Source organism: Cnephaeus nilssonii (assembly GCF_951640355.1).
Source record: "Cnephaeus nilssonii genome assembly, chromosome: 18".
NCBI lineage: Eukaryota > Metazoa > Chordata > Mammalia > Chiroptera > Vespertilionidae > Cnephaeus > Cnephaeus nilssonii.
This window is the reverse complement of record NC_137089.1, coordinates 36,238,624-36,261,762: the sequence shown is the minus strand read 5'-3', so window position 1 is coordinate 36,261,762 and position 23,139 is coordinate 36,238,624.

Sequence of the window (23,139 nt, the reverse complement as noted above, 5' to 3'; positions counted from 1 at the left end):
GTAACTGGGGAGGTTGCTATATATGCTGATTTTGGACCTTAATTCTAGACATTCTGACTCAGTAAGTCTGGAATGGGGTCCACATTTTGAGAGCCATCCTTCTGGGGAGGGGACTGGGTAGTGATAGGCAGGTGGGTGGGCTTTAACAACCCCTCTGTCCTACCAGAATAGAAGTTTTTAAAAAAGAATCTGAAAACAACCTTTCTAAAGAATGCCGTTCCTCCACCCTAATACAAACTTCAGAAAAGCAATGACTTTCAGAAGTTCATAGAGACTTTCAGAATCTTAAAAGAGTTGTCTCTATAACACAAGGAGGTTACCAGCTGCTCCATTTCTGGAAAAACATTAAAATGCTTTGTCCATACTTTTGCCTTCTTCCTGTTCTTCCTGCTGTTATTTACTCTCAGCAATTGAATAGACATTGTCTATGATGTGAAGAGTGAAATTAGTGGATGTTTTCATGAAGAATGAGAAAAGGGACAGAAACAGCTACTAAGTTTTTGCAATAGCATAAAAATATAATAGTAACATGCTTCACAATTTTTAATGTGTAGGGGGTCATCACAATAACATGTGACTATGCTGTTTCTTAAAATAGGTAGAGTAAGTTATTTTAAAAAAATGTGTGTATTATGTGGCCAATAACTCTTGTTTTAAAAATTCAGTATAGACATGTAAGTGGGTGTGCCTGAATTACTTAGAGTCTATTCAAATTTGGGCAATCAGTTAACCTAGGCTCCATGCATGTTTCTAGGGAGGGTGTTGATATTTAACCAAACAGACAGCCCTTCAACCCTTCCACCCATCTTTACCTGTGATCAAAATGGGACTAGACATTTTGTTAATGTTATAAATGGGTTCTTATTGCTGAAATTAATGGCTTGCTCTTTTGTACAATGACTTTTAGAAATAGTTTTTTTTTGTTGTTGCTGAAATTACCAGCATTTAAAATATATGGATTGTTCCATATATTTTAGAGGCACTTTCCAACTCTTTATGAAAAAGTATAAGAGGCTAGGAAGTACATTTCCCTTCACATGTGGGGTTGGTGCCTGAGGCTTCAATATGATATGATCTTGGATTCCCACAATTTTGAAGATTCTGGTACCTTGAGGCTGAGTGAGAGGTTAACTGAATTTTGCCTGTATAATTTATGTTTTTCTTGATTATATATTTTTTGTGCAAGGTGTGGTCAGAGCACTTAAGAATACAGAGCCTGGGACTTCATCTAGCTAAGAAAACAGGTTGCTTTTGTGCTATCTGCTAGTAAATGCTTGTAGTTGTTGCAGAATTTATCTGAGAATTGCTTTACCTATAACTTCCCACAAATATAAACATTTATTAACAATATGTTAACACAAATATACTTTCATGTAACAACATTTATGTTATCAAGATTATAATGTTTTGAATTATTAAAATAAACCATTCAACATTACAAGAAAACTCCTCTTTGCCTTAAAGAGAAATCCAATTTTCTGATAAGAATCAGAGTAAATATTGGTTTAATTAAAATTTTATGATAACTAGTATGTATTGATCTCATAATTAATATATTTACCTAATAATAAATATATTTACCTGACAAGATAATAGATAGCTAGTGCTTTGTCTTTTCAAATCATCTGTGCTAATAGTCTTTCAATTTTTTTTAAATTATTCTCACCAAATAGCTAAGGAACAAGCACTTCTTCTGGGACGATGAAGTAGACATATTTTTCCCTATTTCTTCTGCTAAGTATAACCCTGGACAGTAAATATACAAAAATCATAAGGAGATTCTGAAAGAAGGAAAGAAGAAGGCAGACAAGCTAGGATCCTCAGGACCCAAGGAACACCAAAATGGTCAATGCCCTGGGTTTTCTTTTTGTCTCAGGTATCCCAGAATTAGAGCTTGATAAACTGGTAACCTGGGAATACCAACAAATGGAGACCAAAAAAAAAAAGCCCCAGTTCAAGCCTGCTTTCTCTAGCCTAATGTCCAGGAAAAAGGCAGCTTAGGAAGGCATAAAACTTTTAGATAATAACTGCTTTACTCCAGCCAAATACCACAGAAAAACCATGGTTCCACTTCACCTCACCAGAAAAGACTTTCCACCCTCTCTGAGCTGTAACACGGAAACCCTTCTGCTGGAATGGTACCAGAGACCTTCCATCACTGCACAGTCATAATAGGACCATCTTCCTGCCATCCATAGTATCAGTAGAGGTATAAGCTATCGATATACAATATAATACTTGGAACAACCACTAAAACACTATGCAAAAAAGATACATTAAAAATAATATGGATAAATCTAAATGGAATTCTAAAAATTGTTTAAGTAATTGATCAGATGACAGGAAAAGAAAACAGAAATGGAATACTGAGAGAACAAAAAGAAAACTAAAAATTTAAATGGTAAGCTTAAACCACAGTATTTGAATGGTTTAAATATATCAGCTATAAGACAGAGATTGGCAGAGTATATTAAAAATGACCCAACTATATACTCTCTATAAGAAATTCACTTCAAATATAATGATATATAAAGTTTGAAAGTAAAGAGATGGACAAACACCTATTATGCAAACATTAATCAAAATAAATCAGGAGTGGCTATATTAATATCAGATAAAATAGACTTTAGAGCAAAGAAATTTATAGTCAGAAATGACATTATAAAATGACAACAGGTCAATCTACCAAGAAGAGATAGTATTCTAAAGGTGTATGCACCAAACAACAGAGCTGCAAAATATGTGAAGCAAAGACTGGTAGAACTAAAAGAAGAAATAGACAAATCCACAATTGTAGTTGAAGATTTTAGTACTTCTCTATCAATTGTGATAGAACAACTAAACAGAAATAAGCAAGGATATGGAAGAACTCTGCATCATCAGCCTACAAAACCTAATTGACATTTTTAGAAAGCTTCACCCAACCACATCAGTATACATATTATTTTGAAGTGCCCATGGGACATATACCAAATAGAACATATCTTAGGCCATAATACAAACCTCAACAAATTTATGAGAAGTCATATGGTATGTGCTTTCTGGCCACAATTGAATTAATCTGGAAATCACTAACAGAACCAAAATCTCCAAGCACCTGGAAAGTAAACAATACACTTTTAAGTAATCCATGGGTCAAAGATTATACTGAAAAAAAAATTGAACTGAACAAAAATGAATATACAATATATCAAAATTTGTGAGACAGCTAAAACAGTATTGAAAGGGAATTACCCTATTCTAGAGGCCTGGTGCACAAAATTCGTGAAGGCGTGGGTGGGTCCCTCAATTCAGCCTGCATCCTCTCCAATCTGGGACCCCTTGGGGCATGTCCTACTGCCTCTCGCAATCCTGGACCGCTGGCTACTAAGCGCTCGCCTGCCTGCCTGCCTGCCTGATCACCCCTAACCCCTCTGCCTGCCAGCCTGATCGCCCATAACCATCTCTGCCTGCCTGATTGCCTCTAACCACCTCTGCCTGCGTGCCTGATCACCCCTAACTGCTCCCCTGCTGGCCTGATTGCCCCTAACCACCTCTGCCTCACCCCACACCTAGAACCCGGGCTTTCCTCCCTCTGGCTGGCCATAGAACCCAGAACCCAGGCTGGCTTTGCCCAGGCCGGCCGCAGCCGCAGGGGACCGTGGGAAGGTGGCTTTTCCCAGGCCACAGCCACAGGCACCCGGGACCATGGGGCGGGTGGCTTGTCCTTCTCCTGGGTCGCAGGCGCAGGCGCAGCTGCTGGCGCCTGGGACTGTGGGGCGGGTGGCTTGACTCTCTCCCTGGCTGCAGCCTGGCTGGTTCCCATTCCTCTATCCCCAGTGTTGAGTGTCTGAGCCTTTATGGCATGATGGTGTGAGGGCATGATGACCATTTGCATATTAGCTCTTTATTATCCTATATAATAAAGCCTAATATACAAATCAACTGAACAAGAGAATGACCGGTAGAATGACTTGTTGTTATGATGCGCACTGACCACCAGGGGGAAGACGTTCAATGCAGGAGCTGCCCCCAGCTGACAGGCCAGGGGCACCCGCGGACAGCCGGCCAGGTCCCCCGCGATCAAAGGCCAAAGCGGGGGACCTGGCCGGCTGTCTGCTCCGGCGCAAGGCCTTTCGAAAGCCTCCGCAGCGCCGGAGGCTTTTGGAAGGCCTGGGGCACCCGCGGACAGCCAGCCTACTGGTGCACCAGGTGCATGATTAAATCATGCACTGGGCCTCTAGTAGGATAATAAAACCCTAATGTGCAAATCAACTGAATGGCGGAACGACTGTTCAGTATGATGCACATTGACCACCAGAGGGCAGATGCTTAATTCAGGAACTGCCCCCTGGTGGTCAGTGTGCTCCCACAGGGGGAGTGCTGCACAGCCAGAAGCCAGGCTCACAGCTGGCGAGTGCAGCAGCGATGGCGGGAGCCTTTCCTGCCTCTGCGGAAACACTAAGGATCAGCGAGCTGAGTGGTAAGGAGCAGCGAGCAGGCAGGCAATAAGGAGTGAGGGGTGCTAGACTGCGAGAGGGATCCCAGACTGCGAGAGGGATGTCTTCCTGCTGGGGGTATCGGGCCTAACCGGCAGGCAGCCATCCCCCAAGGGGTCCCGGACTGTGAGAGGGCGCAGGCTGGGCTGAGGGGATCACCTCCCCCAGTGCAAGAATTTTGTGCACCGGGCCTCTAGTATAGCATTAAATGCTTTCTTCAGAAAGAGGAAATGTCTCAAATGAATAATCTAGCATCTCACCCCAAGAACCTAGAAAAAGAAGAGCAAAATAAATCCAAAGCAAGAATAAAGGAGGAAATAATAAAGATAAGAACAGAGATTGAAGAAATTAAAAACAAAAATAGAGAAAACCAATGGAACAAAAATCTTGTTCTTTGAAAAGATCAATGAAATTTACAAATGTCCAACAAGATTAATGAAGAAAAAGCAAAAAAGATGCAAATTACCAATAGTAGGAATTAACAGGGAGTATCACTAAAGACCCTGCAGATAAAATTTTTATTTATTTATTTTTTGTTTTTGTTGTTTTTCAGATACAAAATTTAACTCAAAATGGAGCATGAACCTAAATTTAGAATGTAAAATTATTAAACTTTTAGAAAAAACAGAAGAAACAGAAGAGAAAATTCAGTTTGGGATTTCAGAGTAGACAGAGTTCGTAGGCTAAACCCTAAAAGCAAAATTCATAAATGGCAACTTGATAAATTAGACTTGACCAAAATTTAAAACTTTTGGTCTGTAAAAGACCATATTAATAGAATTAAAATAAAACTACGGGCTAGGAGAACATATTTGCAAGCCATAGATCTTACAAAGGACCAGCATGTAGACTATATAAAGAACTCTCAAAACTGAAAGTAAAGAAACAAATACTCCAGTTACTAAAGAGCCAAAAGACAGGATATACCTGATACATATGGCAAATAAAGACATGAAAAAGATGTTCAGCATCATTACCCATTAAGGCAACTATGTCAAATTAATGGCCCATGGGCCACATGTGGCCCACAACAAATATTTTTGTGGCCCAGCCAATATAATGGTATGTAAGAAATGTTAATGCTGGACGTTGGGTGTCATTTAATGCTGGTGGGTCTTGACCCGGCATCTAGAAGGGTTCAGGAATCTGGAGAAGGAGCTGTGCGTAGATTAAATAAGAGTCCAGAGATGAAACATAATTTTGAAAGGCATGTGGGGAGGCAGAGGAGCCTGGCTGAAGAAACCAAGTTCTCCTTGTCTCAGGACCCCTTGCTTTTTATTAACACAATTTGTCCTAAGGCAAGGTGGAGATATACACATCAAAGGGTAGGGTTTTGTCTACAGAGTCCATTGTCAGAATGGGGAATAGCCCACGGCTGTTCAAGTGTTTGGCCAGTAGGAGGCAATAACATGTAGATTAAGATGCCCTGAGTTGTCTAGCAGTAAACAATCAATTTATTGCATCCTTTTCAGGTTTGGGGAAAATGCCTTTAGCCATTCCCAACAGGCGATAACATATGTGACTCAGCCCTTGTTGAGTCCCCAGTTCCATCAACCTTTTGATGAAACTCTTGCAATTATGACATGCTAGAACTGGCTTCTGGCAAAACATTTTAATAAAACTTTTGTAACTTAATTTTTACAATATTGTGTTATACATAATCTATCTATATATATATAAAGAGGTAATATGCTAATTGGTCCTAACACCCAGTCACGACCGGTCAACAGGCTACCTGCACACAGGAGCTAGTGGGCGGGGACAGGGGCTGGGACTTCCGCCCCCAGCACAGGCACGTGCAGGCCTGCCCAGAGCTAATGTCACACTGCCTCAGAAGTGGAGGTCGTTCCCGATGAAGGCACGCACAAGCAGGAGCTGGGGGGCGGGGACGGGGCAGGGACTTCCACCCCCAGCGCAGGCACATGCAGGCCTGTGGTGCTGCCCGTCCCGGAGCGGGGGCGTCAGGATAGGGGTGGGGCCTTGGCGAAGAGCTCTCAGCACTCCTGTGCCAGGGTCTGAAGGTGCGGAGAGGAAGGGAGAGAAGATGGGCAGTTAGGAGGTTGAGGCCAGGAGGGGAGAGCAGATAGGCAGTTAGGGGGATCAGGCCAGGAGGGGAGAGCAAATAGGCAGTTAGGGGGATCAGGCCAAGAGGGGAGAGCAGTTAGGGGCATCAGGCAGGCAGGCAGGTGAGTGCTTAGGAGCCAGTGGTTCTGGATTGCAAGAGGGATCCCAGATTGGAGAGGGTGCAGGCCAGGCTGAGGCCCCTCCCATCCCCGTGCACGAATTTCATGCACTGGGCCTCTAGTTATTAATAATGAACTACAACATTCGCTAATGACTGATTACTATCATCATGTTGCATTCATTTCCTTTATGTGCTTTATGTGCAGGTGCACCATTTCTCTCTACTAATACTAGCAGTGAATATTTTAGCAGCCAATTGCCATGTCATTAGTCTTGTACTGACTTGTTTGGTGTGCGCAACAGGAAATATTTCACTTTCAGAGAACAAGAAAAATAGGTTTATTTGCGTTATGCTTATTAATTTGTGCAGTTATTCAGTGTCTGGTAAGTTAATGTTCAAGAAAAATATTAATTTTTATTAAAATGTTCTATTATTTTATGTTAATAATTACTCATTTACTTTAGCCCTTTGTATTCAGCATGTCTCTATAGAAATAAACCTATGTTTCTATGAAAATTGAAGCTTTTTTTTGTGTGGCCCACATAAACTTAAACCTTATTTGGCCCATGTTAGCCTTTGAGTTTGACATGCTTGCATTAAGGGAATGCAAATTAAAGCTATAATGAGATATCATTACATACCTATCAGAATGGCTAAACTATATATACATATATATACTATAATGCCAAATGTTAACAAATATGCAGATAAATTGAATCACTGATATATTGCTTGTGAGAATGTAGAATGCCACAGCCTCTCTAGAAAAGTTTTGTAGTTTCTGTCTATGCAACTATGAAGTTATTTTTTTTTGTAACATCAATAGCTAGGAACCATAAGAGCTTCCACAACTGACCCATCTTTGTTCTGACTGAGTTGGTCTTTTAAAAATAGCAGTTACTTTCAATGAAGCTATGGTCAAACCCACAAGCCTGGGAGCCATCTTGTCTCAGATGCTTTGGGTTTCTTTGAGTATTTATTTTAAGCCATCCTATTGCCTTTATTTCTAAGTTCTTGAATGAACATCATATCTCTGAAATTCTGACAACTTATAGTTTTATAGTTGTAATCATTACTCTTTTCTCTGGAACATTGACTTTGATCCCATTTGGGACCCATAGTGAGGTTTTCCATGACTGGCCCTGAGTAACACTGGGAAAACAGCAAAGTTGACTCTCAGTTTCCCACCTCTGCATCCCATGCTCCAGCTGTGAAGCCAAAGGGAATGAATGTGCTATTAGGCAAGTATGCACCTATAACATGAAGTATCTCTGGAAGTCCCACTGAATTCCCAGCCCCAGACCCAATGAAGAGGACTTGAATGACTCCCATTAGACAAATTGCATGTGGCAGAGAGAAAATAAAATTCTCCCGGGGGTGTAGAGTGAATGGGCCCAGATAGTCCTTCAGGTTCTGCATGTTTGGCTGATCTCCAAATTCAATAGTGGTTCTAGGGGTTTCTTTGCCTGTTGAAGTGACTGCCCCAGAGTGATTCCCTCCTCCATGGAACCCATAGTGCTATTTTCATAGGGCAGACCTCCTTGGGATTTAACTAGACAGTGGTCCAAGTCAGGCCTCTAGGATCCAAAGCCTAAAATGATGCTGCCCCCATTAACAACATTTCTAACATGAGGTTGGTGGTTTTGAGGTAAGGGAGAGTATTTAGCATGTACTCTGTGCCTAATTCCTTTTCAGCTATGGGTATCTGGGCTCTTGCTAATTTGTCCAGCTGTCCCAGTGTCGTAAAGTCCCAGAGTGAGAAGTACTATGTACTGGGTTGGAAAGGTCAGCCTTGCTAGAAATAGATTCTGTCCTTGTTAGCATCTTGGCTTGATTAATCTCTGCTGTTTCTGTCTTTTCCTGTAATTTTTGGTCATTGGCTCTTTGGTTTACCAATTCTTTTATTTCCTGAAATTTGGAAGGTAGAGATAGAAGAAGCAAAGAATTTGAATTCCCACTGTTTGGAGTCTAGCACCTGGTGTTTGTTTGTTTGTTTTTGCTTGTTTGTTTGGAAGTATGTGTATAAGGCTAAATTTTACTTTTCTCTTTAGTAGATTATCTTTAGTATTTCATTTTATTCTATCATTTTCCCAATTTGCCCTGTTTGTATGTATCAAGATTGTTTTTGTATTATAGGATCTCCAGATACAAGTGGAGCTTATTTAGCTTGTTGTAGTCAGCACACATAGATCTTCAGTTATTTTTTATGATAAAAAACTTCTTGGGATGTGAAGTAGCATAGCTGTTCATAATGGAAAATTCTGGTTGGTGGAAAATAAACTTCATTTTTGAGGCAATAAAATGTCAAAGACAATAACCACTTGCAATGCTTACTTATAATACAATCCCTTGTTGGATTCTACACTTAAACAATAATGAAAGGAAAAACCAAAATGAGAACCTGCCTTTCCCAAGAGTTTACTTTTTTTCACTCTACATTCCCTGGCCAGAAGCCTCAATTTTTTAAAATCATGAGTTTTAAAAAGAGCATCATTTTGCATTTCCTGACAATATATCATGCAGTGACTCACAGAGCTGTTTCTGTAGGACAGGCACATCGGGTTGCTCTAACTGAGAACAAGACAACATGATGTCACAGGGTCAGCTCTGTGTAATGCGTCATCCACCCAATATTACCAGGCAGCACTTGCCTTGATTCTAAATCTTAGATGCTGCGAAATGCTGGAGGGAAATATCAGTCTTATGGGATTGTCTACTGCAGGCATAAAATAAAAATCAATTTGATCCATTGGAGGTACCTTTACTCCTAAAGGATCCCAATGTACTCAGCTCCTGCCCCAGGAGTATTAGTCATACATCTCTGAAACGTTGTCTCCTCTGTGCTGGAAAAGGCAGACTCCTCTGAGGCAGCCCTCTCTGCCACAAGTTTTATTTTGAGTGAAATATTAAAGAGTACTTTTAATTAAAATGACAGAAGAAATTGTAGGGAGGCAAAATGTTACTTCCCACGATAGAATTTGATCAAGACGCAGTGGTTAATAATCCTTTTTTAAAGGATTGCATGATTTATGTGGGAACCCTCCCCCCCCCCCCTTTATTTCAGAGAACAGTGGGAGTTCTCAGGAACATGAATAGAATGAAAAAACAGAAGGAAACAGGTCACACAGTTGGAGGAAAGGTGGACAGTACCAATAACTTGGAGAGAAAATCAAACAGTAGGTTTAAATGGGTGAGAAAGCTATTAGGACATCATCTGTATGAGAAATACGTGTCTGGTGTTTTAGAAATGTTTGCTAAAATTGAATTGCCTATCAAATGACAAAGTACACTTTCCTCTTGAACCTTTTGAATGCCCAACATCTTAAAGATGAAGAGTCCTTAAAAGACCATCAGCTCCATCTCTGCATTCAAGTTTAGTGGTTTAAAAGCATCTCAGAAAGATGAAAATACCCTACTTAAAAAAAAAATTCCAGGGAAGGAATATCAGAAAGCCAAAGGCAAAATATTAAGTGAAATTCCTCATGTTTCCACTAAAACAGTGTTCTCTTTGTTCTTTGTTTAGAGTAAGTGAAAAATAGCTCTTCTCAAATGTTACCCTGAAATGGATTCTGTGGAACCCTGAGGAGAAATTAGGAATCAGATTATGTGCTAATGAGGGTCCATGTTAGGATGGAGAGAACTTGATTTGAGGAATGGGGTCAAGATGGGTGCATCACTGTGATGTCACAAACCTCAGAGAAGAATAGTTATTGTTGGTTTTCTGTTTGTGCTTTTTGTTTTTATAAGGGAGGGGGAGTGATGTCTGGAAGCAGCAGTTGAGAGCAGGAAGAATGTCTTCATGGTGTGTGGGAAGCAAGTGAATGAGCAACTTCCACAGAGAGGCCCTCAGGAAAGGGATAACAATACTATTCAATAAATATGTGTTGAGTACGTGTAGGTGCTGGGAAAGCAATGTGTCCTTAGAGTCATTATCTGGGGAGATAAACATGAGGCGGTACCAAAATCAGCACCCTTCTAATCCATCTTTCAATCAAGTCAAGGAGGGTAAGTAAGGTGGAGGTAGAGCTCCATGAAGTCTAAGAGGGTCTAGTAATTCATTTGCAATGGGCAGGGTCTGGGGTCAGAAGGAAAGTGTTGGAGGAAGAGAGCAGTGAAGGTTTAGGAAGTCCCTCTTGTATCTCTGTTACTGCTGCAGCTGCTTCCTGCTTCTTTTCTTCACATTGGCTTTCTCTTCTACTCTGTCCACTTGGCTGAAAACGGCTGTTCTCAAAGCCCCTGGGTATTTATATCTCCTCTGTTCAAGGGGCCAGCTTAGATTGAAACTGCACACTCTTAGCCCTGATTCAAAATTTCCAACTCTGGCCCAACTTAGGTCACCCACATTCGGGAAGGTGGGTCGCAGAGGACAGATATGCCTGGAATGCCGAGCTTGGCAAGAGACATTTTCCAGAGAAGGGAGATTGTTGAGAACTGGGTGAGCAACCTAAAAAGTGTCTTCCCTGGGCTACTTTTTAGGATTCTAAAGGTCAGGGAGAATGTTGGGTGTGTGTCCTCCTGTGTAGAGTTTGCATGGGAATGGAGATTGTAGTAGGTTCACTGGCATGTTGTTGCTATTTTCCTGAAGTCTCCTCTAGACAACTCCAAAGGTAGAAAAATGCCAAAATTTCCTCCAGCCTAATCAGATTAATCTTAGTAACAAAGAGGCAGCTTTATTCCCCTGCTCTAGAATTAAAAGGAATCAACATTGGCTTTCCTTCTCCTGAGTAGGTCAGTGTTAATTAGCAGCATGTTTTTATTCATAACAAAAATGTGATATATCTTTAATCCCAATGAAAAATGAATATACATCTAAATAACAAAGTAACATTTTATTAATTTCTCCCAACCAGCTAAGCTTCATATCTGCACAGTTCTCATCTTGTTGCACAAAAGCCCCCTTTGCTTCTCAGGCATGCTCTTTGGGCATCCAAAGGCAATCCGTCAGAGCTAGTGCAGCTGCTGGTGTCCCTGAGTTGTGGACCTGCGTCACTCTTCTCACTTCCAGGTGCCAACTGCAATATCAGTCCCGTTATTGATGATGGCAGTCTTGGCCTTTGGTGTCTGATGGATGAAGCCTTGTCCCAAGTTTATGGATTATATTTTTAATGGGACACAGTCAAAATTCAAAGAACCTGAATAGGTCCTTGGTTTGGCACTCCTTGCTTGGATAGACTCTGTCAACAAGACCACAGGGGTCTATTTTTAGAGCAGATAGAAGACGCCTCTCAGGGGCAGGGGGAATAAATCAAGCTTCATCCCTGTATTCACTTACTCCATTCATTTATGAGTTCATTTTTTCAACACAATATTGTCCACCTGATGTACAGTAATGATATAATGATCTAGACCTACCCCCAGGGAGCTTTCTGACTAGTAATAAGCAGTTTCCATCAGCATGAGTGCTTCAATTGTGTATAGAAATATTAGGAGACAACTTAGGAAATGTACTGACCTGCAACTCTGGCAGCTGAGATGGCTTCAGGGGGAGGGGGTGAGTAAGTGGAGAGGTGAAGGATGAGCAGATGCCATCTGGTAAGGAGGTGTGGGTGTGGGAATATTTTTCTAAGTACAGGGCACATCTATTTTGGAGACAGGAGAGCTAGGTGTGTTAGAGAATCTAGAGAAGCCTAAGAGTTCAGACCTGGTGCGGCCTGGGGCTAGAGCAGGAGCCATGCTATGCAGGCCTCATAACCATCCAAGATGCTGGGACTTCTACCTAAAGGGAATGAGAGCCACCGTAGGGGTTCAAGCAGTGGACAGGGATGAAGGCTCTTCTTCCTTATTGCCTCCAGCTCCTCTGGCAGAGTTAACGATGCTTTCATTAAATGTTAGAAGTCCAATGTTATAAATGTTCTCAGGCCCACACTTATTTTATCCACAGGCATGAATTAGTAGTGAATTAAAATGAAGAAAATCCATGTGTTCGGTCCTGTTTCTGGGGTCAGTGAGGGCTTCTCAGCTTCCTCTCTTCATATACATACCCAGTTCCTGAAAACTCTTGTGACTGAAGCCTGGACTCTCATCCAGCATGAGTTCTTGCCTTGGCACAAGAGTGACTTCTGTAGGAGCCCATGACATATTTTTGTCTCTGCTTGCTTGATGTGAGCTGAGTTACTGCTCTCCCTGTGAGGCATGCAGGAACCTGTGTCATTTTTGCAAAGTCTGTAGAAAGTGTGGGGACAGGAACCCAAGTCACAGCTGTTACAATGAGGCTGTGCAAGGATCCCCACAGGGTCCAATCTGCTGGAGCTGTACTTGGGCACAGGGAAGTTATTTTAATCTCTTTGTTACTGCTTCATTCTGTGCTTCCACCCAGGTGGCCTTCTTGCCTCATCCCACCATCTGTGTCAACAACTGGGGGCAGCAGGGAGTGGGGAAGACAAGTGACGAAGATACCTTTTTTTGCCAATAAGATTAGTTTATGTACTCTATGCTGGAAGTGTAAAAGAACAAAATTAAGTTTCATTCAATTCAAAGTTTTATTTCTGACTTTGATTTCTGAAGCCCTAAAGGCATTTAAGGTGAGTTAGCCAGGGATATGGACTCCATTCTGGAGCCAATCTGGCTGGAATGCTGGATCTGCCACCTACATTAAGGGGCATTAAGTCCCCTTGGGTGAGCAGCCTTGCACAGAGGTGACAGCACCCCATTTCACAATTCATAAAGCTAGAGAGGAATGGGTAAATACAGGCACAATCTTAGGTGTGCCAGTTGTTAAAGGACAGCTGTGATCTATACTTCCAAATGAATCTTTAGCATTATTATGGTAGCCAAGGTAGAAGATAGTGGTTTTAGTTTCAAAACTTACTTTGAGAAGACTAGGTGCTATGGGCAGGAGCAAAGGGCCCAGCACAAAGCAATGCTTTTGGCTACTCCAGCCACAACAGGGATCAGGGTCAACTCCAGGTGGCCTTTGACATGCAGGGAGTGTGAATGTGAAGAAGCAAAGACAGCTGAAGCCTCATGACTTTCCCACATATTGAAAGAAAAGTGAGTGGCATATTGTAGCTCTGAGTCTACTATTGATGATCCAGCTCAAGGGTCTTCATCTAAAAAATGGGTTCACAGGGCTTAGAGAGAGGTCATTAAGGAAAACAACCAGAAAAAAATATCTGTCTTTGCTTTGTCAAACATTCATGAGCAGAGCTTGAAAGATGACATTCAGAACAAAGGTATGGAGCTCCTGAAGTTTTACCCCATGGGTCCCTGTCTTTGCTGAAGTCTCCAGCTGTTGGGACCAGGATGGTATGAGACAAATGGACTAAATTTGGCAGCTAATCTAGCTGTCCTTGAGGCTAGAGCCTGCTGACCATGTGTTCCCTTATAATCCTGTGGTGAAGGCAGGTAAGGAGGCCAGCCACACAGCTTGCAAAATTCATCATCATCTGCATTCATTCATCAACATACATTTGATGGCCACGATTTACCCAATACTGGGCTGGTAGGATCTGGAGCTACAGAGGTGAAAGTCTTGTGTTGGTATTTTTTTCTCTCATAGTCATGGTCAGGTTGAGGACACAGACAAGTGGACTTTATAATGCAGTGTGAAAAGGAATAGACAGGACCCCAGGGAAGTGTAGGGGGATGGGCACTCAGCCCAGCTTAGTCAGGAGGCAGTGCTCAAACTGTGGCTTTAAGGACTGTTATGAGTTAAAAAGTGTGACCTCCCCGCCCCCTCCCCCCAAAAAAAGACTTGTGGGAGTCCTAACCCCCAGTACCTCAGAATGTGACCTTATTTGGAGTTGGGGTCTTTTCCGAGGTAATCAAGTTAAAATGAGGTAATTAGGGTGGGCCCTAATGCAGTGACAGATTCAGGGATAATGTCATGAGAAAATTGGTATTATGCTGACACCTTGACTTCAGACTTCTGGTCTCTAGAACTGTGAGAAAATACATTTCTGTCATAAGCTAACCAGTTTGTGGTACATTGTTATGGTGGGAACTAGAAAACTAATACACACGCTTGGCGGAGAGAAAGGGGAAGGGAGCTGCCAGCCAAGGCATGAGACAGGGACATTGTGTGCTGTTTGCTGCTGCAATTGAAGCATAGGAACAGGAAGGATGGGACTGTGGCAGGAACTGATGCAGGAGAGGGCTGTAGGGGCCCTTCCCATCATTTTCCACCTGATAATTCCCAAGTCCTTGTATTCGTTTCCTAGTTCCTGCAATTAAAAAAAAAAAGCTGGAGAAGAGGGTATTATTGTGAAGATCTTGACCTAATGCCAAGAGTTTGGGATTTGTCCTAAAAGTGATGGGGAGCTACAAGGGAGCTCCATCACAGTCAACTTGCTCTTTGGCAGCATTACATAGGCTGAACTGCAAGGGGTGGAGCTCAGAGAGGGAGGCACTGACCTTCCTCTGAAGCTGTTTCAGAGACTAAGAGAAGGGGGACCTGGAGAAGAAGCTGTTGAGGGGATGGTGACCAGCTGGCTGTGGGGGATGAGGGGAGAGCCAGGGAGCTGAATGGTCTAGGGAATTAATTGGATGCTGGTGGTCTTCACTGAAGCATGGAACAGTTGCCTGCAGGGGAAGATGGTGCGGTTCTGGGCCTGCTGGGTTTGAGGAGCTGGTGAAGCATTTCAATAGAGAAATTCTGCATGGCCCTGGATAAATGTGAAGAATTTAGGAGACTCTGACCAGGCTCTTGCCTGATGTGGACACAGTCACCTGTGAAAAGTGTGGAGAGGAAGACAGGGCTGAGGATGGCTTACAGGTCCCTCTGGAACACTCCCTACTTCTTCCTGTGCTCAAAGGGACTGTGTTGCAACCTGAAGAGGCCCCACTCCTTCCTTCCTGCTCTATGGGTGGGGCCCTGATTGGGATCTGGGTTCACACTGGATGGACCACAGCTGGCTACTTAATCCTACTGACCCAGGGCTGACCCATTCTAGAGATCTGAGTTCATCTGCTAGTATAAGCCTAAGAACTCTTAATCCAAATTCCCCATTTTTCTGGTCTCACTGATCTATGCTGCACTTCATCATGGTCATTTTGAGATGTTGGTGGAAAGAATCCTGGGCTTTGAATCTGGAGCCCTCAGGTGGAGTCTGACTCTTCCATAGTGAATTGTACAGGCAGCTTTATTCTTCTTACTTTCTCTGTGCCTCAGTTTCTTCACCTCAGTGCCAGCCAGGGTCTCCATCAGATCAGACTGTGGAGGATTAAAGTGAAATGACACAGTAAAATACTTTGATCTCTCTGAAGGAAAAGTACTTTGTAACTGTACTTTTTATTATATCTCAGTGTTGTTAATAATATCTTCTCTGCTGGAAAGACCACTGTATTGTTTTCAACTCTCTGTTGGGAGATCATGCTCAGTATTTGATTTCTCTCCATTCATATCTCACCTTTTCCCAAACCTGCTCTCTTTTAAGACTCACTTTCAGGCCCCGGTGAATTATATTAAATTCAGCTCAAGACCTGTAAGCCAACCATTCACAATGAGAGGCAGGAACTGGATTCCTAGTTAGAAGATGCTCAGAAGGATAAAAGGGAAGGCTTTATTACTATTAATATCAAGTAACATTTACCAGGTGCCTAATAGTACACAAAGCTCCATACAGCACAGAGAGTGGTTGCATTATTGACAATAAGGGAGAAATTCATCATGTGGATTCTAATCAACAGTAACCCTTCATATTGAATCGCATGACTCCCCAACCTGGCTCTGCATCTGCTTCTTAACCTGGAAGTACAGAATCTGCAGGGTGAGGTCCAGGAATCCATATTTTTAAGAAGCTCCCAGGGAGATTCAGGCACCTCTTTAAGTTAGAGGACTGCTGCAATGCTCTGAGAGCCACCATCATGCACAGCGCTGTCAGGAATCATAGGGACTGGATTGCCTTCACCCATCTTCATCCATATTCTTCTTATTTATTGATGGCTGGCTCCAAGCCAGATGCTGTGCCTTATGCTCGGTGATTTGACCGACACTCCAATGAGTAGGAAGAACATGATCCACGTTCCCAGGGACTCATCATTCTCTGCTGTGACCTCACTGAGTCTTGGCCAGGTGAGAGAAGTCCTGGAGTTTTGCAGAGGAAGGCAGGAGCATGGGGGACTGTAGAATTAGGGGAAAACCCATACAACCTCTTCCTTATGCCTTTTCTTGCATCTTGCCTTTCTGCCACAAATATTTATGGAGACAACACTTTAGGATGTGGAGATAGGTTGCTATGGGTCTCAATGCCATACATAGACAATGTGGTGCTGGGCCAGTTCCTTCTGTGACATGGGGCTCCCTAGAGTGGAGAGCGTGGCATGTGCAGTGTGAAATTAGGGCCTGGACACAGTGAGAGCTTGATGAACTAACGGGACAAGGTCTTCCCTTCTCATGGCACTCATATTCCAGTGGGAAGAGGCAACTTAAACCAGTGAAAAATGAAGAAAAAGTATGTTTGGATGGTGAGATTGCCATGAAAAGCCAGCAGAATTTCAGGTTTAGCCTGAAACTAGTGACACTGGGCCTTGAAAAGCCAGCAAGATTTAAGGTAGACTCTTCCTTCTCATCACTTTGAAAACACTGCCTAAATCTCATTCCCTGGCCTTTCCTGGGACAGAGCACTAGCTACAAGGCTTTCCTGTTCCACCCTCTCCTGCCTTGGGGGTGCTGGTGGCTGTCAGGCCGCAGTGGCCTTGTGAGCAGGCACCCCAGATCTCCTTTCAAGACTCCATTCACCCTCATCATTGATTCTGTCATCCTGCCTGAGTTGTGCTGTTTTACAAGCTTGGGCTTCTAAGCCTCTGTTTCTTTACTGTCTCTGGTTTGTCTGGAGCCTGTGTCTAGGGTGAGTACTCATTCACTACTTCTTGGGGCAAGGTGAGGCAGTGTGCTGAAGCTTGGTTGTGGAGGTATGTGTTTCTTTTATGTTACTCACATGACCCTCAGCTGGGGTTTGGGCTGGGATGCAGGGTTTCTGCCCCATGTTACAGAACTTCTGTGTGAAGGAAGGGAAGGGAAGGGGTAAAGGGAAAGGGGATAGGGGGAAGGGGAAAGGGGAAAGGGGAAAGGGGAAAGTAGTTCTTTCTTGAATTTTCCAAAGCATTCAAGCAAACCCCCTGTGGTGCATGTTTGCTGGTTTTTTTAGCAATATGCTTTAAGATATCTAACAAACGTTTGTAAAATACAAATTAGAAAAAGTTGAGAAAGGACGAAGAAAAACAAGACTAGAGACAAAATGATACAGACATTAGGCCAGTTCAAAATACAGACTGTAAAATATTTTACTTGCTTATGCGTAGATGACAACTTTGCTTCTCTCACAAGCAGCATAAAGGACAGTGCTGTCCCTGCCTGCCATGGGGCTAATGTTAGTCTCCACTGCTGACTGATTCATGAGGGACAAAGGTGCACTGGATTCCAGCCTCAACGTGCTGGGTAAGGATCCTCTTCAAAAACACATCCCTCCTGGGGACAGTGCAGACAGGGCAGGCAGAGGTTCCTGGGACAAGGCTCCCAGTAGCAGCAGGACTGAAGCAGAGAAAAGATTGTGTGCTTCAGGGTGAAGTGCGTCTCAGTTTTAATCCCACTGCTCTGCACATTAGCTGTGTGATGTCAAGCAGGTTTCTTAACCTTCCTGAGACTTGGTTTCTACATCATAAAATGGGGCAAGTAAACCTTACCTTGTGAGAATGGATTGATTTATCTAGACTCAAAATGTACTCTGTGAGTGTGGCTGTTAGCATTGTCACCACCAAGATGAGCATTTTAATTGAAAATTGGCTAATGTTTATTGAAAACTGACTATATAAATAGCTAAGCTGCCTTATTTATCCCCATCAGAACCCTGGAAAGAAGGCATGATTACTTTTGTTTTAAGATAAGGAACAATAGATTCAGAGAAGTTAAGAAATTTGCCCTAAATACTGAGCCTCCATCTACCTTCCCTTTAAGAGGTTAAAAATAAAAAGTGCTTCCAAGAGGAACTTCAATCCTGCTCAAGGAGTACTATAGTAATAATCATTGCAAAAAATAATAGTAACCCTTATTGGACACTTTTTCATGTTAGGCATTGTGCTTATGCATTTTACATGAATTTTCTTACTTGATTTTTAAAACAACTCTCTGTATAGGTATTACCATTATGTTTGCTTTATCAGTGATGGCACTGAAGCTTAGAGAGGTTACCTTAGCAAGTTGAGGATCCAGAATTCCTGAGACAAGCATAGGAAACTGTTCAATTGTTTTTTCAACAACTAGCCATTGAATAGCTGTCGTGTTCCAGGCACTGTGCTAGGCCCTGGGGGTTCTACAATGTACAAGACAGACAGTGTGGCTGCCCTCATGGATCCTAGAAATCTCATGGGGAAGCAGACAGTCATATCCAGCAGGATGGGACTTGGGCCTTGATCTCTTGTCTCTTATTCTGGGTTCCTTCTCCTACACTATGCTGAAGGGAAGCTACAGGTTACTGCCTAGCCTGCTGGGCCATTCTAATATTTGAAAAAGCCAGATGGGATTTCATCAGAGCCAATGGCTTCATTTTCTGGACTGGTGTTTTTGTTTTTGTTTTTTGCTATAAAACTCTTCCTCCAAACAGAATCTTTCATTTGAGCCCAACTTCAAAACAGAACAAAGCTGGAACTTTCTGGTTGAAGGTAGGGGATGGATCTCTTCTCTCATCTCCAGTGCCACTGGGGGCACCTTCCCAGCCTGAGAAGAACCCACTTTGAAATTACTTGTACTTGAGGCTTAGGTTGGGAAAACAGACATTGAGACATTTTCATTCAAGGCAATGGTCCAGTCCTGAGAAAAACTGTTCTTTGATTCTCTTTTTCCCTTTGGTTTCACCCTTTTTACATAATTATTGCTCACTAGTATATTTACTTGAAGATTGACAGAGAAGGTCAATGTCATTAGTGAACAACTAGAAAAAGCTTATTTGGGAGAATGCTGGAAATGGGAAGCAGACATGGGAATTTTTCATTGATTCCGTTTATCTGGATTCTGCCAACCCAGTAACGATTTGGGCTATTTTTTATTTGTTCTGTTATTTCCCCTATTTGTTTTTGGTGTGGTGTTTTTAGTTTTAAGCCCCCTTATCCTAAGATCCAGCCACTTGAAAACCACGAAACCAAAAGGATAAAGAGCTATTCCTTCCTTGCTCTGTAGGCATTAACAGTTGTCTATGTGACTCCATATACATAGTCACATAAATACATATATACACATATACAGACATGAGAGAGAGAGAGAGAGAGAAAGAGAAAGAGAGAGAGAGAATGATGTGTGTGTGTGTGCAGGTGTAGAGGAGAAAAAACTTTTCCTCTACCCTCTTAGGTTTGGTTTGTGGGGGCCTGCAAATTAAACTGACAAAAGACAGATTAGCAAGAGCAAAGACAGACTTTTATTCATGTAAGTAAATACATGGGAGTTTACAGAAAAATGTAACTCAAAGGAGTAGTTAGAATATGGGGTTTATCTACCATCTTAATAGGGGAAGGTAAGAAGAAGTAGGGTACTTACAGAAAACATATGACTTCTTTTAAAAAATATATATTTTATTGATTTTTTACAGAGAGGAAGAAAGAGGGATAGAGAGTTAGAAACATCAATGAGAGGGAAACATGAGAGAAACATTGATCAGCTGCCTACTGCACACCCCCTACTGGGGATGTGCCCGCAACCAAGGTATATGCCTTTGACCAGAATCGAACCTGGGACCCTTCAGTCCATAGGCCAATGCTCTATCCACTGAGCCAAACCGGTTAGGGCATGACTTCTTTTTAAAAAAAAACATTTTTATTAATTTCAGACAGGAAGGGAGAAGTAGAGAGAGATAGAAATATCAATGAGGAGAGAGAATCATTGATTGGCTGCCTCTTGCATGCCCCCACTGGGGATTGAGACCAAAACCTGGGCATGTGCCCTTGACGGGAATTGAACCTGGGACCTTTCAGTCTGCAGGCAAACCACCTAGGGCAAATATATGACTTCTTAATAGGGGAAGGGAAGAGGAACAAAGGACACTTATGGGAAAAGAAATTACTTTTTGGAAAGATAAATGGGCTCTTAGGAGTATAGATGGGAAATATGTTAGTTTCTTTTGACACTGTCTATGTGTGGTGGTAAGAGTCAGTCTTCCTTGGTTATACCTGGGAACAGGATTTATGACCATTGAGTTCTTTTGAGAGGCTCTGCTTTTAGGCAGAGAAGGGATTTCAGGAACTCAAATGCCTTCAGCTCAAAATAATTTTCATGTTACAGTGGTGTATTCTGGACCCCCTCATGGCATATGTACTTCCATGATCTATGCCCATGTCCCATTAGGCACAGAGTTTACAGTTGGTGAGAGGGATCTGCAAATGATGATGTCATTTCCAATATTTTTTTCTTGATTAGGAAGTTAAACCTACTCTGAGCAGAGGGACTCACATGCTTCCATGTGCATGGGGGAGCTGGAAAATGCATACTTCTACAATTTGTATCACCTCCTTCTGTTCATTGCATAGACCTCTTGATTACTTGCCAGGTGGCAAACATGGTGCTAACAACTGGGGATATAAGAATGAAAAAAATCCCCACTTTTAAGGAGCTCACAAGATACTAAAGGGATAGTCATAAAACTCATAATGAAATATGTTGTGATAAATACTGGGATAGAGAAAGGCCCAGAGTGTTATGGGAACCAGTGGAGAGAATTCTCAACTGTGCCAGGGCAGGATAGAGCCTGAGAGAAGACTTCACAGGAGAGATGTCTTTTAAACTGAGTTTAGAAGGATGGATGGGAGATCACCCAAGGGCACAGGGACATTGCAGGCAGAGGGTATATGTACAAAGGCAAGGGGCAAGCAACCCCATTGTGTGTTTGGGAATTGTTAGTGATGTCAATAGAGCATATGTATGTCAATAGAGCATATGGTGTTAAGCGGAATACCAATGATGACCCTGGAGTGCTGTCTAGGGCAGGCTAGGAAGGGCCATAGGACATCCTGGCAAGAGAGTGGAGGTTGAGTTAGAGGGAGAGATCACTGTAGGCAAGGGGCCCAACAGCAGAAATGGAAATAGAATTATGAAAACAGATTAAGATTAATCCTGTGCCCTGGCCCATGTTGCTCAGTGGTTAGAATGTCAGCCTGAGCACCGACAGGTTTGATTCTCAGTCAAGGGCATGTATCTGGGTTGCAAGTTCAATCCCTGGCCCAAGTTCAATCCCTGGCCCTGCGTTGTAGGAGGCAACCAATCAATGTGTCTCTCTCACATTCAATGTTTCTCTCTCTCTCTCTCTCTCTCTCTCTCTCTCTCTCTCTCTCTCTCCCTCCCTCCCTCCCTCCCTCCCTCCCTCCCTCCCTTCCTCCTTTTCACTCTCTAAAAATCAATGGAAAAAATATCCTTGGGTGAGGATTAACAAAAAAATATAAAACATAAAAAAATATTTTTAAAAAGATTAATCCTGTGAACAGCCTGCATAAAGACACTTTCACTGTCTTCCTGGCTGCACCAAGGGGAAAGCAAAAAGTTAAATGGCCTCCAATAGCAAGCTGGCTTCTAGCTTTCATTATTGTTACAGAATGTGCACAGCCAGGAAGAAATTATACATATATATTTCCCAAGGCTACTGCTAAGTTAAGGGAAAAGAACATTTGCATTTCTTAAAAAGTTGATTGATATTCGAAAGCCACACTGTAAAGTTAATGGTAAAAATGCACAGCTTGAAAGGATTTGCTTTTGGCATGGAGAGTACAGACCAGATGGACTTTAACTATGGCATAGTTAGTAATTAAGTGTTTATAATGATGTATATAGCCACTCAAGAGGTCTTTTGGGGAGAAGACATGGGGGTGGAGATGTCTGTAATTCTAGCAAAAATTAATATACACAGATTTTAATGTGTGTTTTAAAAGAACCAAGTAGGAGGAAGCACTTTGTGAGGTGAAACTTGTCACACAAATGAAAACTAAACACAATGGGGGAAACTTGGTAAATATTACCTAAGTTAAGTGATTTTCACTCCAAAGCATTTGCTACTGAAAACCAGCATTAATACTAAAAAGGTTCTGGTACCAACTTTAATATGCATGTATGTGGTAGTTTCCCCACACCAATAAGCAATTCTCAGACACTAAATTCTGACACTCTCTACCCAGAGATAGAATCAGATTCCATAAGTAAAGGGCTCAGTTCACTTCAGAGACCAGTCACAAGCCCTGGTTGTTACCTGTACTTCTGACCATAAATCAGAGTTTCCTATGACTCCCTCCTTGGGTTTGATTAATTTGCTAGAATGGCTCACAGAACTCAGGAAAACCCATTTATGCACTAGATTACTAATTTATTACAAAGAATATTAAAGGATATGAATCAGCAGCCAGATGAAGAAATACATAGGGCTAGGTCCCCAACAAAGAGCTTTTGTCTTCATGGAGCTTGGGACTGGCAAGGTGCCTCTGAAAAAGCACCAGTGAGCTGTCCTTTTTTTTTTAAATTTTTTATTGAGGCTTCATTACCAGAAATCAGGGGGTGGGACTGAAAGTTCC